The sequence below is a fragment of the Cebus imitator genome, unplaced genomic scaffold (assembly GCF_001604975.1).
Source record: "Cebus imitator isolate Cc_AM_T3 unplaced genomic scaffold, Cebus_imitator-1.0 Scaffold199, whole genome shotgun sequence".
In the NCBI taxonomy this organism is placed as follows: domain Eukaryota; kingdom Metazoa; phylum Chordata; class Mammalia; order Primates; family Cebidae; genus Cebus; species Cebus imitator.
This window is the reverse complement of record NW_016107514.1, coordinates 3,088,056-3,102,628: the sequence shown is the minus strand read 5'-3', so window position 1 is coordinate 3,102,628 and position 14,573 is coordinate 3,088,056.

Genomic DNA, 14,573 nt, shown 5'->3' with positions numbered 1-14,573 from the left:
TCATAAGCGAAGGAAAAATAAAATCTTTTGTGAACAAGCAAGCACTCGAGATTTCATCACCACCAGGCCTGCTTTACAAGAGCTTCTGAAAGAACCACTACAAATAGAAAGGAACAACCAGTATCAGCCTTTCTAAAAAATGCCAAAAAATAAAGAACATCAACATAATTAAGAAATTGCATCAATTAATGGGCAAAACAGCCAGCCAACATTAAATGACAGCATGAAACTCATATATATTGTTATTAATTCTAAATTTAAATCGACTAAATCCCCCAATCCAAAGACACAGACAGGCAAAAAAAGCCAAGACCCATTGGTATGCTACATCCAGATCCATCTTACATGCAAGGATACACAAAGACTCATTTACCAACCAAATGGAGAGCAAAAATAAATAAATAGAAAGCAGGAGTTGCAATTTTTGCTGATAAAATAGACTTCAAAGCAACAAAGATCAAAAGAAGCAAAGAAGGATATTACATAAAGATAAAAGGATCAATGTAACAACAAGAGCTAAAGATCCTAAATATATATGCACCCAGTACAGAAATACCCAGATATATAAGACTTATAAAGAGACTTGGACTCCCACACAATAATAGTGGGAGACTTACAGATCAATGAGACAGAAAGTTAACATCGATATTCAGGACTTGAACTCAGATCCAGAACAAGTAGACTTAATTAACATTCATAGAACTCGCCACTTTAAATACATAAAATATATACTCTTATCAGTACTACATCACACGTATTTACAAGTTTAAATGAAATATTGGTTGGCTGCTTGCTAATTATTTTCTTCCCTCATTTTTTTTATGTCTCTATTATTAAACATAATTACAGGCATACCCATTTTTAGACTGCATTTTAGCCCGGGCAATAAAGCAACACCTCTGTTCTCTCTCCCTCTTCCTCTTCCTCTTCCTCTTTCTTTCCTTTATTTTTTTTTCTTTTTCTTTTTCTTTTTTATTTTTTCTTTCTCTCTTTCTTCCTCTAAAAAAAATAAAAATAAAAATAAAATAAAATAAAATAAAATAAAGAGAAAATGGAGCAGAGGAAATTTTTGAGTTGATAATGATCAGGATTTTCCAAAATTAGTGGCAGGCAACAAACCACAACTCTGGCAAGCTCAGAGAACACCCAGAAGGATAAATAACAAAACAAATTTATACCTATGCATATTGTATTCACACTGCAGGAAGCCAAAGACAAAGAAGAAAACTTGAAAGAAGCTAGAGAAAATAAATCATCTTATCTATAGAGAAACAAGGAAAAGGATTATAGCAATCTTTGCATCAGAATCATCAACCACTTTGAATAGTTTTTATTTACCAAGGAAGAGACAAAGATTGTCATAGTGGATAAAAGGCAAGAGACTATTATATATAGTCTATAAGAAACCCACTTAAATATAAAGATTCTAAGCATAAAATTTAACAGTTCATTCAATAGGGAAACAATATTTAACAAACATAAGAAAAGTTACTAGATCTTACAATGATTGAGAAATATAATGTAAAAGTGAGACACTATTTTTTTCAAAATATATTAACAAAAATTTTAAAGCCTAATGAAATCAAGTGTTTATTGGGATGGATGAAGTTGAAACTCTCAGCCCCTGAACAAATTTGTTAGTATTAAACTAAATATGTTCAGGCCCTATAATTTTACTTGTGGGCATAAACTCTAGAGAAAAACCTTACACATGTATATAGGAAGACATACGCAAGGATATTGTGGCATTGTTATTATTTTTTATTTATTTATTTAATTTTGAGACAGAGTCTCAAACAAGCTGCAGTGCAGTGGTGCCATCTTGGCTCACTTCTGCCTCTGGTGTTCAAGTGATTCTTGTGCCTCAGCCTACCAAGTAACTGGAATTATAGGCATGCACCACCATGCCCAGCTAATTTTTATATTTTTAGTATAGGCAAGGTTTCACCATGTTGGCCAGGCTGGTCTTGAACACCTGACCTCAAATGATCCACCTGCCTCGGCCTCCCAAAGTGCTGAGATTACAAGCATGAGCCACTGTGCCCAGCCAAAATTACTGTTTTGTTATTAAACAAAAACTCAGAGATAAATAAAACTGTTCAAAATGAAAAAAAAATATGAAGACTCTGATAGGTTAAAAGTAAAGGGATAGAGAAAGATATGACACTCTAATACTAATTTTAAAAACCTGGAGTAGCTATATTAATTTAAGATAAAGCAGACTTTAGAACAACAAGAACTTTCAAATATAAAGTTAAGTATTATGTAATTATAAAGAGAATTTTAATTCTCTAAGGAGATTTAAGGATCCCAAACCTGTGTGCACCTGTGTTAGTCAGGGTTCTCTAGAGAAACAGAATCAATAGGAAATGATACATCTCAACAGAGACTTATTGGTATTGATATAAGGTATTGGTTTACAGTATTTTAAAGACTAAGAAGTCTTACTGTCTGCCGTCTACAAGCTGAATATCCCAGAAAGCCAGTGGTGAAGTTCAAAGGTCTGAGAACCTGAGAGCCAATGGTGTAGATTTTAGTTCAGTTCTGAAGGCTTGGGAACCAGGAACACCAAAGGCAGGAATAGATTGATGTATCAGCTCAATCAGTCAGAAAGAGAGCAAATTAAACCTTCCTCTGCCTTTTTGTTCTGTGCATGCCCTTCGACAGATTGAATGTTGCTCACCCACAATGGGGAGGACAATTGCTTTATTCAGTTCATCAACTCATATGCTAGTGTCTTCTGGAAGTGCCCTCACAGGATAATTTCATAGCGGAGAACACCAAAAAACACTGCTTGAACCAGGTGATCAAGGTAAAAATCATCATCGATCAGTCAGTCATGTTGAGATTATTCATCTATAGTATTATGTGAAGAAAATGGTACTTCAACACTGTGGTCTTCCTCTTCAAAATATATAATCCCAGTCTAATCATAATAAAAATATCAGAAATATCCTAATTGAAGGACATTCTACAAAAATACCTGATTGGGGCTCCTTGAAGCTGTCAAGGTCATCAAAAGCAAGGAAAGTCTGAGAAACTGTCACAGTCAAAAAAAAAAAAAACTAAGGGGAGATGACACCTACATACAAAGTGTGTCCTGGATGGAATCCGGGGGTATAAACGAGACATTAGGTAAAAACTGAGGAAATCTGAATGAAGTATGCCCTTTAGTTAATAACATGTCCATACTGCTTATTTCATTGTGACAAATGTACCATACTAATGTAGGATGTGAACAAAAGGGTAAACTGAGTACTAGATATAGGAGAGCCCTCTGTACTATCTTCACAATTTTTTGTAATCTAAAACTGGTCTAAAAATAAATTTTATTTAAAAATAATAAGATAAAATAATTTCATTTCCTTTCCTCTTTCAAGCTTTGGAAGCAGTCTCAAAGGAGATATTAAGACTTACGGGTGCGCTAAGTTTGAGAGTAAGTTTGTGAGTTTTTTTTTTTTTTTTTTTTTTTTTTTTTTTTAAGAACAGAGCTCCAGAGAAGCTACTCTCCAACCAAAAAACCCTTCCCTGGAGGAATTAATTAATGAATCAGAACTTACTGTCCCAGAAAGCATGTAAGGAAATATCCCCTACAGCAAAAGAGTATTGTGTTTGAGTAACGATAAAAAGGATAGAATGTAGGATTATGTAGTCAAAGAGAATTGAAGTTAAAGCCACTTCCCAACTGTGGATGTATATAGCTCTTATAGGAGCATCAACATGCCTGAAGTAGTAGATACATGTTAATATTTCAAGAATGCAATCATTAAAGCCATATCTTCAAGTCGATATGGGCCCAAACCAGAAATATTGTGAGAACCAGAAATATTATCTGGAAACATCTGATGTTTAATTCAGAAGTTGTAGCTGCCAGGAAAAACTAGAGGACACCCATGTGGGAACTATATAACTGTGTATCTTTTAATTCAATTTTTATCCTCTTTAAACAGTCCTGAAATCTTATTGCTAGTATATCTCCACTTAAATATTTTGACATTCTTTTTTGATCATTTAGGACTATGTACAAATCTAAATGTAGTCTTTTAAATTTATTAGCTGTTGTCTTTTGAAAGAGAAATTAGATCAATATATCCTTCCCTGCACTTCATCTTTCATAATACAGTTCAAGAATTTCACTTAGCTAAAAAAAAGAAACCCAATGTAAAAGTAAAATTCTTATTAAATTGAACAAACATAGATAATGTCACATGTTTATCTACTTGTAATTCTCCACTTAGAGGGATTTTTCACATTTTTTTGTTTGCTTTTTATTATTTCATCACTTTGTGTCATGTTGTTGTCTGCCTCCCTTACCAAGATAATTTCAAATTTAATCATTCTCACAATAACATATTTCAAACTTATTTAAATGCAAAAAGTAAAAGCAGCTGCACTGATGTGCAAGTGTTAAATCCTTCAGATTCTGAGACTTGGAATGACCATATATGATCCTAAAACAAAAATGTGTCTCAAGAACCAACCCTTGATAACCTGGAAGGTGTTAGCACAGCGAGCATCATCCTGTCACTCTGTCCCTCTTCTGCTCTTATATTGCCATCTGCTAACCTGAGATACGCAAGCTGTAGTCGAGCAGTCAAGAGTCAACTTTATCTTCTTTAGGTGAAGGTCCTCTAACAGCCTCAAAACATAACATGCAAAACAGGCCCCTGGTGCCCCAGCCCCTCTTTCAGCACTTCTTCCATTTCCTCTAGTTCCAAGCAGTACTAAGTTATCTGCTCTCTATAGGACTTCATTTCCTCAGTTGTGTAAAGAAATCTTTGATTCTGTGACAGTGAATAGAATTTAATCGTCTGTATTGAGTTGGAGCCTTAAACACTACAAGCCTTTTTCATTTTTTCATTTATTAGAATTGTCTTTCAATTCTGGAGGAAAACATCTGGATAGAGAAATTTTTAAAAGGAAACCTTGGCTTCTTGCTAGGAGAGCTGCCCTTTTGCTTCATGACATTGCAAGAGAATCTCAGGGACCTTACTTAGCTGTGCCAACTTGCTATTAAAAAGTGAATCCCATTCTATTCAATTGGCACAAATATTAAGCAGTTATTTGTTTTCTTAAATTTTTTTCAGATTCATAAGAATACGTTATCCAGGTTTTCCTTCATTGAAGCTAATATTTCAAGGTTTTTTTTTTTTTTCCTACCCAGTGTTTTCTAGGGATCCACTCTGCAATGGTATCTTTAGGAGTTAAGCACACAGCAACAGAGATACACTGAACATATTGATTACCAAGTAAAATGGTTTCCCTGGCAACCATAACCCAATGAAAGCCTTCAGAGCTTCCTTCCTTCCACACATGATTTTTTTTTCTAATGATTTCAGGCATCACAGATGGCAGAAACAGACACAAAGGTACCTGTTCCAAATATGTTGCTACAAAAATAAAGCTGAGTCAGCAAGAAATGTTCTGCTCTGTTCTGTGGCTAGCTAACTTATGTATTTTTTCGAATAATTTTGAAATGAGTCCATTCCTATGTGCATTGTAATATGTGGATGTATTAGTTTTCTATTGTTGCTATAATAAATCACTACAAACTTCACAGCTTGGAATAACATAAATGTATTATCTCACAGTTCTGCAGATCATAAGTCTGGCACAGGTCTCACTGGAATAAAATCAAGGTGTCAATAGATCTATGTTCTATTGCGGAGGCTCTAAGGGAGAATCCTTTGCCTTTTTCAGCTTCTAGAAGCTATTGGTATTCCTTGGCTCAGGGCCTCTTCTCTTTTTTAAATCCGAAGCATTATTATCTCTCTCACCCTTCTTCTGTTGTCACATCCCAGCTAGAAAAGGTTCTTGCTTTTATAGACCCTTCTGATTGCATTGGATCTATCTGAATCATCCCAAATAGTCTCTACATCTCAAGGTCTATACCATTAATCACAACTGTAAAATCCATTTGGCACATAAGGTCACATATACACATGTTCCAGGGATTAGGCCATGGATGTCTTTGCGAGGCCATTATTAATGAATACATTGTCTAGCAGATTTCAAAAAAGGGAAGAGGTCTTTCAAAGTGTTCACATGCAATAGAGCATGAACTTATAACTGATTCTTTTAACTATTGGTGATTGTTTCACACTTACCTAAAGCAGAGATTGGAAAACCTTATTTGTCGAGTGATATGCCCCATAAATATTGGGCATTGCTTACCATACAGTGTGTGTTACAAATACTCAACTCCACCATTGTAGTGTGAAAGCAGCCATTGACAGTATATAAATGAATGAGCTTGGCTGTGTTCCATAAAAATTTCTACACAGAAACAGGCAGTGGGTCAGAGTTGGCCGGTTAGCTATCATTTGCCAATTTGTAAAATAGAGCTATGAAAGTGGGTTTCTTATAGAATATTAGCTTTCTTCAATATTATCAAATCTATCTTGAGTACCAGCGATAGGACATAAGATCACAGAGAGCCAGAGGACAGAGGATCTACCCTCAAGGGCTAAATATAATTCGATGGATGAAACATTTTTTATCAAAACATAATAACATAATATTTGATTTGTATATTTAGTTGGAAACATTATTTAACACCCAAATGTATCATCTTTAAAAATTATATTATGACAGTTCCACTTCTCATAATGACAGGCTACTTGGTATTGAACTAGTTCCTGCAGATAACAAATATACACTAAAAATAAAAATATTTATTTTTAAATATTATAAAAATATTTTTAAACATATTAAAAATAACAGCTATATGTAAGTAGTGTAGAATGATCAACAGTACACAGAAAGTGGAGAGGAGTCCAGCTTTGAAAGAAGAGAGCTATTCTGGATAAAAATTAGGGCTTATATGACTTTTTGCCTGAGGGCACATCCCAATCTGTGTGGCATAAAGCAGAAGAACTAGGGAACAAATCTGGCCTTATTGGCTTACGAAGTCAGAGTATGGAGTTGGGAGATGCTACAGAGCATAGGGAATAAATGAGAAATCCCAGAAATTAGTGATTCACAGAAGGAAAGCTCTCAAAACTGCATATAACCTCTGTTCACCTTTGGTCAAAGCCTGAATTTTGCATGCGTGGAAGATGTACCTAGTTTCCCAGTGAAATGAAACAGCTGAAAGATTAAAATCACTGAGTATTTTCAGCTGCTGTTTATTCCAGGGAGACAGAGATTAAAGTTTAATGCTAATAAAGTTGGCATCCTACTAAAACAAAAATCTACAGTTGTAAGGATAAAAGATTCCAGAGTCTCAGTCTTTAACAGTAAATGCATCATTAAGAATAACAAGTACACAATAAAAAAATAATAGACATGAAAAGAATTAGGAAAATGGGGGCAATAGTTAAGAGAAAGGTAGTATGTAGTAACAGATTTCTAGATGACACAGATGTTAGAATTAGAAGACAAGAATTTAAAGTAAGTAAAATTCACATTGGCGACTTAAAGGAGAACATGGTCATTATAAATGAACAGAAGGTGGAATCTGCACACTAAGGGAAACCATGAAAAGAGAACCAAATGGAATATAGAAGATGAAAAGTAAAGCTTATACAATTAAAAATATTACTGGATGAGCTTATCAGCCCAAAGACCACTTCCTGTGCGGTTCAACCTGTTGAAATTTATCCTCAAGTAAGCAAAGTATTGAAAGAAGAATGGAGCAGAACAGAAATTGAACAAATTAAGAAAGTTCTCATTCCCAAAATGAAAATTTCTCCAGAAAGGATGTCATGTTCCTGGTCTGATAAGGATGAAAAGGAAACTGAATTTTTAAACATTTTAAACATTGTTATAGTTACATTAATTTCAGTGATACTGATGTTGATGCTATTTTTCAACCAACACGTCATAATCTTTTTAAATGAAATCACTTTAGTATGACTTTCTGAAGCCTCTCTGTTTACTGAAGTTTATCTAACAATCCGAATGATGTAAAGAATATACTGTGCCACATTTTCTATTTGTTGAAGGAATTCATGTGGAAAATAGTTTCTCACTGAAAACATCAATCTGAATTATTTAAATGGGCTTATTCTGTACAGCAGAGATTAGCCATTGCTAAATGAAAAATGGTGGGTAGCATGGATAAATAGCAAACTAATTATTATTAGTTTTGCAATAATAATTGCAACCAATATAAACAAATGTTTATATTTGTTGCTTCTTTTGATTAGCAATGATATGTGAAAGTTAGAAATGAGCTATCTAAACTATTCAAATCATTGGAAAACAAAGTCTAGTAACTACTTAATTTGAAAATAGATACACTATCCCGTTTTTATTGGCTTTATGAAGGTTGACATAATGTTACTGTCACACTGTCACATTTAAACATTCTTGTACCAATATTGTCTTTTATTATTATTATATACTGCAGTTAATTGGCTCTATAGTTCTTTATATAGAACAAAATCCTGAAAGTACATATGTCTTTATTTTGATGTGGCTTGAAGCTTTTGAATGGGTGAATAAGGATGATAAAAAGAGGTTTTAAAATCAAGCGAACAAAGTCTTAAAGTAATAAGGCATTGCCTAAAGATCTTTTGATCAAACATACCTGTGTTTTAGATAGATTTAAGAGCCCTAAATGATTATCAGCATTCACTCGAAATAAAGCTATTGCTATTGGATAACTACTGTTAGGGAACAGTGGCTTTTTAATAAAATGTTTGAGACGGGATCTCACTTTGTTGCCCAGGCTGGAGTACAGTGGTCTGGTCATGGCTCACTGCAGTTTCAACCACCCAGGCTCAGTTGATCCTCCCACCTCTGCCTCTGGAGTAGCTGGGACAAGGCACACAACCCCCAGGCCTGGCTAAATAAAAAATTTTTTTTTGTAGAAATGGGGTTTTGCCATATTGCCCAGGTTGGTCTCAAACTTCTGGGCTCGAGATCTGCCCATCTTGGACTCCCAAAGTGCTGGGATTACAGACGTGAGCCACTGTGCCTGGTACTTGTCTACAGCATTTTCTAGTACTTGTCATATTCTGTAGTTGTGTAAATTTAAGATTGTGTTTAACTTTTCTACTCTTGTAAGTCAAATCAGTTCTTGGATAAAAACTCATTCTTACTAGAACAGAATCATGTTGGTGACTTGATCTGCAAGTTTTGATGGCATCATGTGGGCTTTATTCATCTTAAAAACTCATTTATTTAAATTTTCCACACATTCCCTTAAACGAGTGCAGAAATACCAACAACTTAACCTTATATTCTTAGCTTTGCTTAAGAGGGCCTATTAAATCAAAACCCTTTAGTTCTCTTTAACAGGGACTGGAGTTATGATGCATGTGTTATGACTTTTGGCCCACTGTCCATGTAACCCTAAATGCAAATTGATTTGCTTTCCAGAAATCCCAAATGGGCTGCTCTTGGATCACCAAAGAAGAGTCTTATCTAGTTCAAAATGACGTCTGGGTCAGATTAGACCATGCTCCCGGCCCTACAGATTACACATAATCATAAACAAATACAGCTTTTTCAGGGAACTAGTTCTAAAACTTTTAATTTCTTATCTGCTGAGAACAAGTCTTAACACTAAGATGACTGTATTAAGTCAATTTATGATTGGAATCAGGCTTATACCCAGCACAATTAACTATTGTGTGGGCAAAGAACATTTAAAGGGCATAGTAGAGATACGGAGAGACGTATTCAGCTATTAAGACAGAGATAAAAATAGTAAGTTGCACTGATTACTTAAAATACTAGTCACACCATAGAAGTGCCCTGTAGTTTAAAATACACGTAAGCAATGAAACGTATGTTAGCCATTATGTGTTAGGTCACTTAATCTCTCATTTCTGTGATGTGAATATTTTAATCCCCACTTTTCGTAGATGAGGGAACTGACAATAGTGACTTGCCCAAGGCCATATAGCTGTGTGAGAGAACGCATGCATTCTCTTTTCAAAGTTCATGCTATCACTCAACTTTAAAGGAGTTAAGTAGGTCAAGAAGAATGTTAATAAGGGTTTATAATTTGTAATAATTATAGCTAAAAACATAAGTATATATCTACCATTTTAGATTTGACATTAACATTTTGTATCTTGCCAGTTTTTAGTAAAACTCTTTTCATTTTGTTAAGTATGCATAAATATAGTAAAGTATACGATTAAGTGGTTCTTATGCTGCTGTTTTGTATTTTTACCAGGAAGATTGCAAAAGTTAATGTATATAAATCCTGAAATTGTTTTATGTTTTATGTGTAACAAAATATATATTTTAATAAACTCCTTTTGATATTTGAAAAAAACAAAAGAAAGAAATACTAATAAAAATTCTTCACTTGGAAGGGAAATTACACCAGATTAAAACTAGGACCTAAAGGAAGAAATAAGAAGTCTTTTAAGTGCTAATTATGTGGGTACGTATATAGGATTCTCTCTTGCCCTTTTTTGTATGTATGTATGTATAATATGGGTGTATAATTAGTTCCTTTCCTTTATTTAAAAGCCATGTGAGTGTTTAAAGCAAAAACAAAAGACTAAATACATATTGTAAATTTATAATACATTACATGTAAAACTTAGAACAGCAATAGCACAAAGAATGGGTCAATATATTGCATTCAACCATTTCATCGTTCTTACATTTTATACGAAGGGTGTAATATAAACACTAAGGAAACTGTGATAAGGTAAGGGTACATATTATAATCTTTAGGGTAAATGCACACACACACACACACACACACACACACACACACACACAGTACAAAGAAGCACAGCTACAAAGCCAATCGAGGAAATGCAGTAAAATAAGAAAAACTATTCAATAAAGCAAGAGAAGGCAGAAAAAGAAGAATACATAATCAGAAAGCTGATGAGATAAAGATAAAATGCATAGCAAAATTATAGACTTAGATCCAAACATGTATATAATTGCATTAAATATAAATGAATTAAGCACTCCTAACACTAAGTGAAAATAATCAAGACTGAATTTTTTAAAAGGCTATTTACCTTAAAGGCACAAATAGTGTGGGAAGTAAAAAAGAAAAGGAAAGCGACATATTTTGCACAGTAATAGTAAACACCAGAAACCTGACTGATATATTAATACGAGAAGAAAAATATATATATATTCAAAAAAGGACCGCTGCCAGCTATTAAGAGGGACAGCTTATAATGATAAAAGGTTAATTAATCAGAAAGACACAATGATCATAACATTTGTGCAATAAATAGCTTATATAAAAAGCAAACTGACAGAATTAAATGGAGGAATAAATAAACCCATACTCATAGTAGTAGATTTTTATACCTTTCTAAACAATTGATAGTCAGAATAATAAGTAAAGATTTAGGAGACCTGAAGAACACTATCAAACAATTAAAACTGCCTGATATTTATGGAACATCAACACTCAACAAATGCAGAATACATATTATTGTCAAGTACACATGAAATATATCTCAAGGTAGACCATAACTTGGGCCATAAAATGAGAAGATGAAATTTATGAAATTTAAAAGGAAGAATGAAATTTTACCAAGTATCTTTCCTGACCACAATAAAAGTAATGTAGAAATCAATAATAATAAAATATCTTAAAATCCACAAACATGGGGGCAGCCAAGATGGCCGAATAGAAACAGCTATCCTCTGTGGCTCCAATCGGGAAGGATGAAAATGGCGAATGAATTCTGCATCTTCAATCGAGGTACCAGGGTTCTCTCACTGGGACTGACTAAGCAGTTTGTGTGACCCAGAGAGAGTGAGGAAAAGCCAGGTGGAGTGAGGGCCTGTCTGGGAGCCGCAATGAGCAAAGGAAACTCCTTTCCCCAGCCAAGGGAGGTGGTGATGGATTGTGCTACCTCTCCCTGAAAATCAACCTTTTCCATGAATTCTCACAACCCACGGATCAGGAGGTCCACTCATGAGCTCACATCGCCAGGGCCTTGGGTCCCAAGCGTAAAGCTGTGAAGGCTCATGGTCACTGCTTGGGTGGGCAGCCACCTAAGCAGGCACTGAGTCACAGGAGTTTTGACATGCTCCAACTCTGAGAACTCCAGTGAGGCAGGAGATCCTCCCACTCCCATGGGAAGGGGGTTGAAGTCAGGGAGCCAAGCAGCCTCACTCAGCAGGTCCCACTTAAACAGAATCCCACAAGCTAAAACCCACCGACTTGGAATCCCTGCCAGCCAGCATAGCAGACTGGAGACTGACTAGGAAGACACAGTTCTGCCGGGGGAGGGGTGGCCGCCATCACCGTGGCTCCAGTCGCCGTTTTCTTCTACCACTCCGCTGGTGCCAGCAAGACTGGGTGGTTTGGATCCAGAGCAATTTCCCACAGTGCAGCACATGGCTGGGACAGTTTGTGGCCAGACTGCTTCTTTAAGCAGGACGTCAATCCACTCTTCCTCACTGGGCGGGGCCTCCTGCAGGAATTTCAGCATTATCAGCCAGGGATTTATGGACAGAACTCTGATATCCCTGACAGGAGACCCTAGAAGGAGGGGCTGCTGTGGATATCATGGATCAGTGGCTTAGTCTTTTTGGCCTGTTGGCTCTGGAGAGTCAGGGCAGCCTGGACAAGGGGGTTCCCCGCCAGCACAGCACACGTACTCTGTCAAGGGGCAGTCAGACTACTTATTTAAGAGGTCCCTGAACCCACTCCTCCTAACTGGGTGAGACCTCCTTACAGGAGTATCCAGATACTTCATACGGGAGCATTCCAGGACATCAGGTCAGTTTCCCTCTTGGACAGAGCTCCCTGCTCCAGAGAAGGAGCAGGCTGCCATCTTTGCTGTTCTGCAGCCTCTACTGGTGATACCTCCAGGGGCGGGAGGGACCAGGTGGATAGGATTTGGAGTGGATCCCCAGCAAAACTGCAGCAGCTCTATGGAAGAGGTGCCTGACTGCCAAAAGAAAAACAAACGCAATGCAACAAAAACAATAATATCACCACAAAAACCCCATCCAAAGGTCACCAGCTGCAAAGATCAAAGGTAGATAAAACTATGAAGACGAGAAAGAATCAAAAATGCTAAAAACTAAAAATTCCAGAGCGCCCTTTCTCCTCCAAATGATCACAACATGTCTCCAACAAAGGCAAAGACCTGGGCTGAGGCTGAGAAGAATGAATTGACAGGAGTAGGCTTCAGAAGTTGGGTAATAATGAACTTCGCTGAGCTAAAGGAGTATGCTCTAACTCATTGCAAGGAAGCTAAGAACTTCATGTTAGAAGAATCTAGAAATATCTGATTAGTATTTAACACACTTTTCAATAATGAATGGGTTAAAGAAAAAATCTAAACAAAAAAAATAGAATGAAATAATCATAACAATAAAATTTAGGCGAATTCCCCTTCTCCTTAGGATATAGAAAACTAAAATAGAATGTTGACTATCAGTCAAACAATAATAAAAATCCAAATAATGTAAAAATCATAATTTTTGAGCCTATCAGAGAGGTTGTAAAGCAATCAGGTAAACTAAGCTCCAAAGAGTTGCAAACTCTTTGAGAAAAGACAGAACATATGTGCTGTTTTACCTTTGGAAGTGCACTTCAGACCATTCGTGAGAACTGTACTGGAAGGTAATCAGCTATCACTGGGATCCAGTATAAAACACACCTACATCTCAGATTCTTCTCTACTGTAAGGTAGAGACTGTCTGCTACTGAGAAAAAGGAAAAAAGCCTGTCAGTGCCTCAGCTGACAACATGCTTCGACACAAGTCAAACCATCTACACTCAAGGAGGAGCAAGAAATCTCCCTGCTCCCTGCTTGCTGTCTTGATATCCTATCACTGAGGAAATTTGAAGCCTTGATGTACTAAAGATAACCATAATAACAACAAAACCCAAATCCAATTTAACTATTGAGTAGCTGGACAGAACTGTTTGCACTAACAGAGGACTGAAACTGGTAAAACTGTGAGTAAATGAATTAGATACATTTTTCTTATTTTTGATTACTTTAAAAGATAGTTTATGCCTCAAACAAAAATAAAAACAATGTATTAAAGGTCTGTAACATAAATAGAATTAAAATACCTAACAACAATGGCACAAAGGACAGAGTAGAAGGAAATAAATATGCTATTGTAAAGTTTTTATATTATACAGGAAGTGATATAACATTACTTGAAAGTAGATAGAGTTAAAGTTGTATATTGTAATGTTCAGAGGAACCACTAAAAATATAAAATGGAGTATAGCAAATAACCTATGATGTAGATAAAGTGAAATTATAAAATTATTTCAATCCAAAATTAAACAGAAAAGAAGAAAAAAATCAAATGTTATAAAAACAGCAGCATAGTGGCTTTAAACTAAACCATATCAATAATTTTCTTTTTTTCCCCCCATTTATTTATTTTATTGCATTTTAGGTTTTAGGGTACATGTGAAGAACATGCAAAATTGTTGCATAGGTACACACGTGGCAGTGTGATTTGCTGCCTTCCTCCCCATCACCTGCATCTGACATTTCTCCCCTTGCTATCTCTCCCCAGCTCCCCACCCCCCATCGTCCCTNACACACGTGGCAGTGTGATTTGCTGCCTTCCTCCCCATCACCTACATCTGGCATTTCTCCCTTGCTATCTCTCCCCAGCTTCCCACCCTCCACCGTCCCTCCGCTATT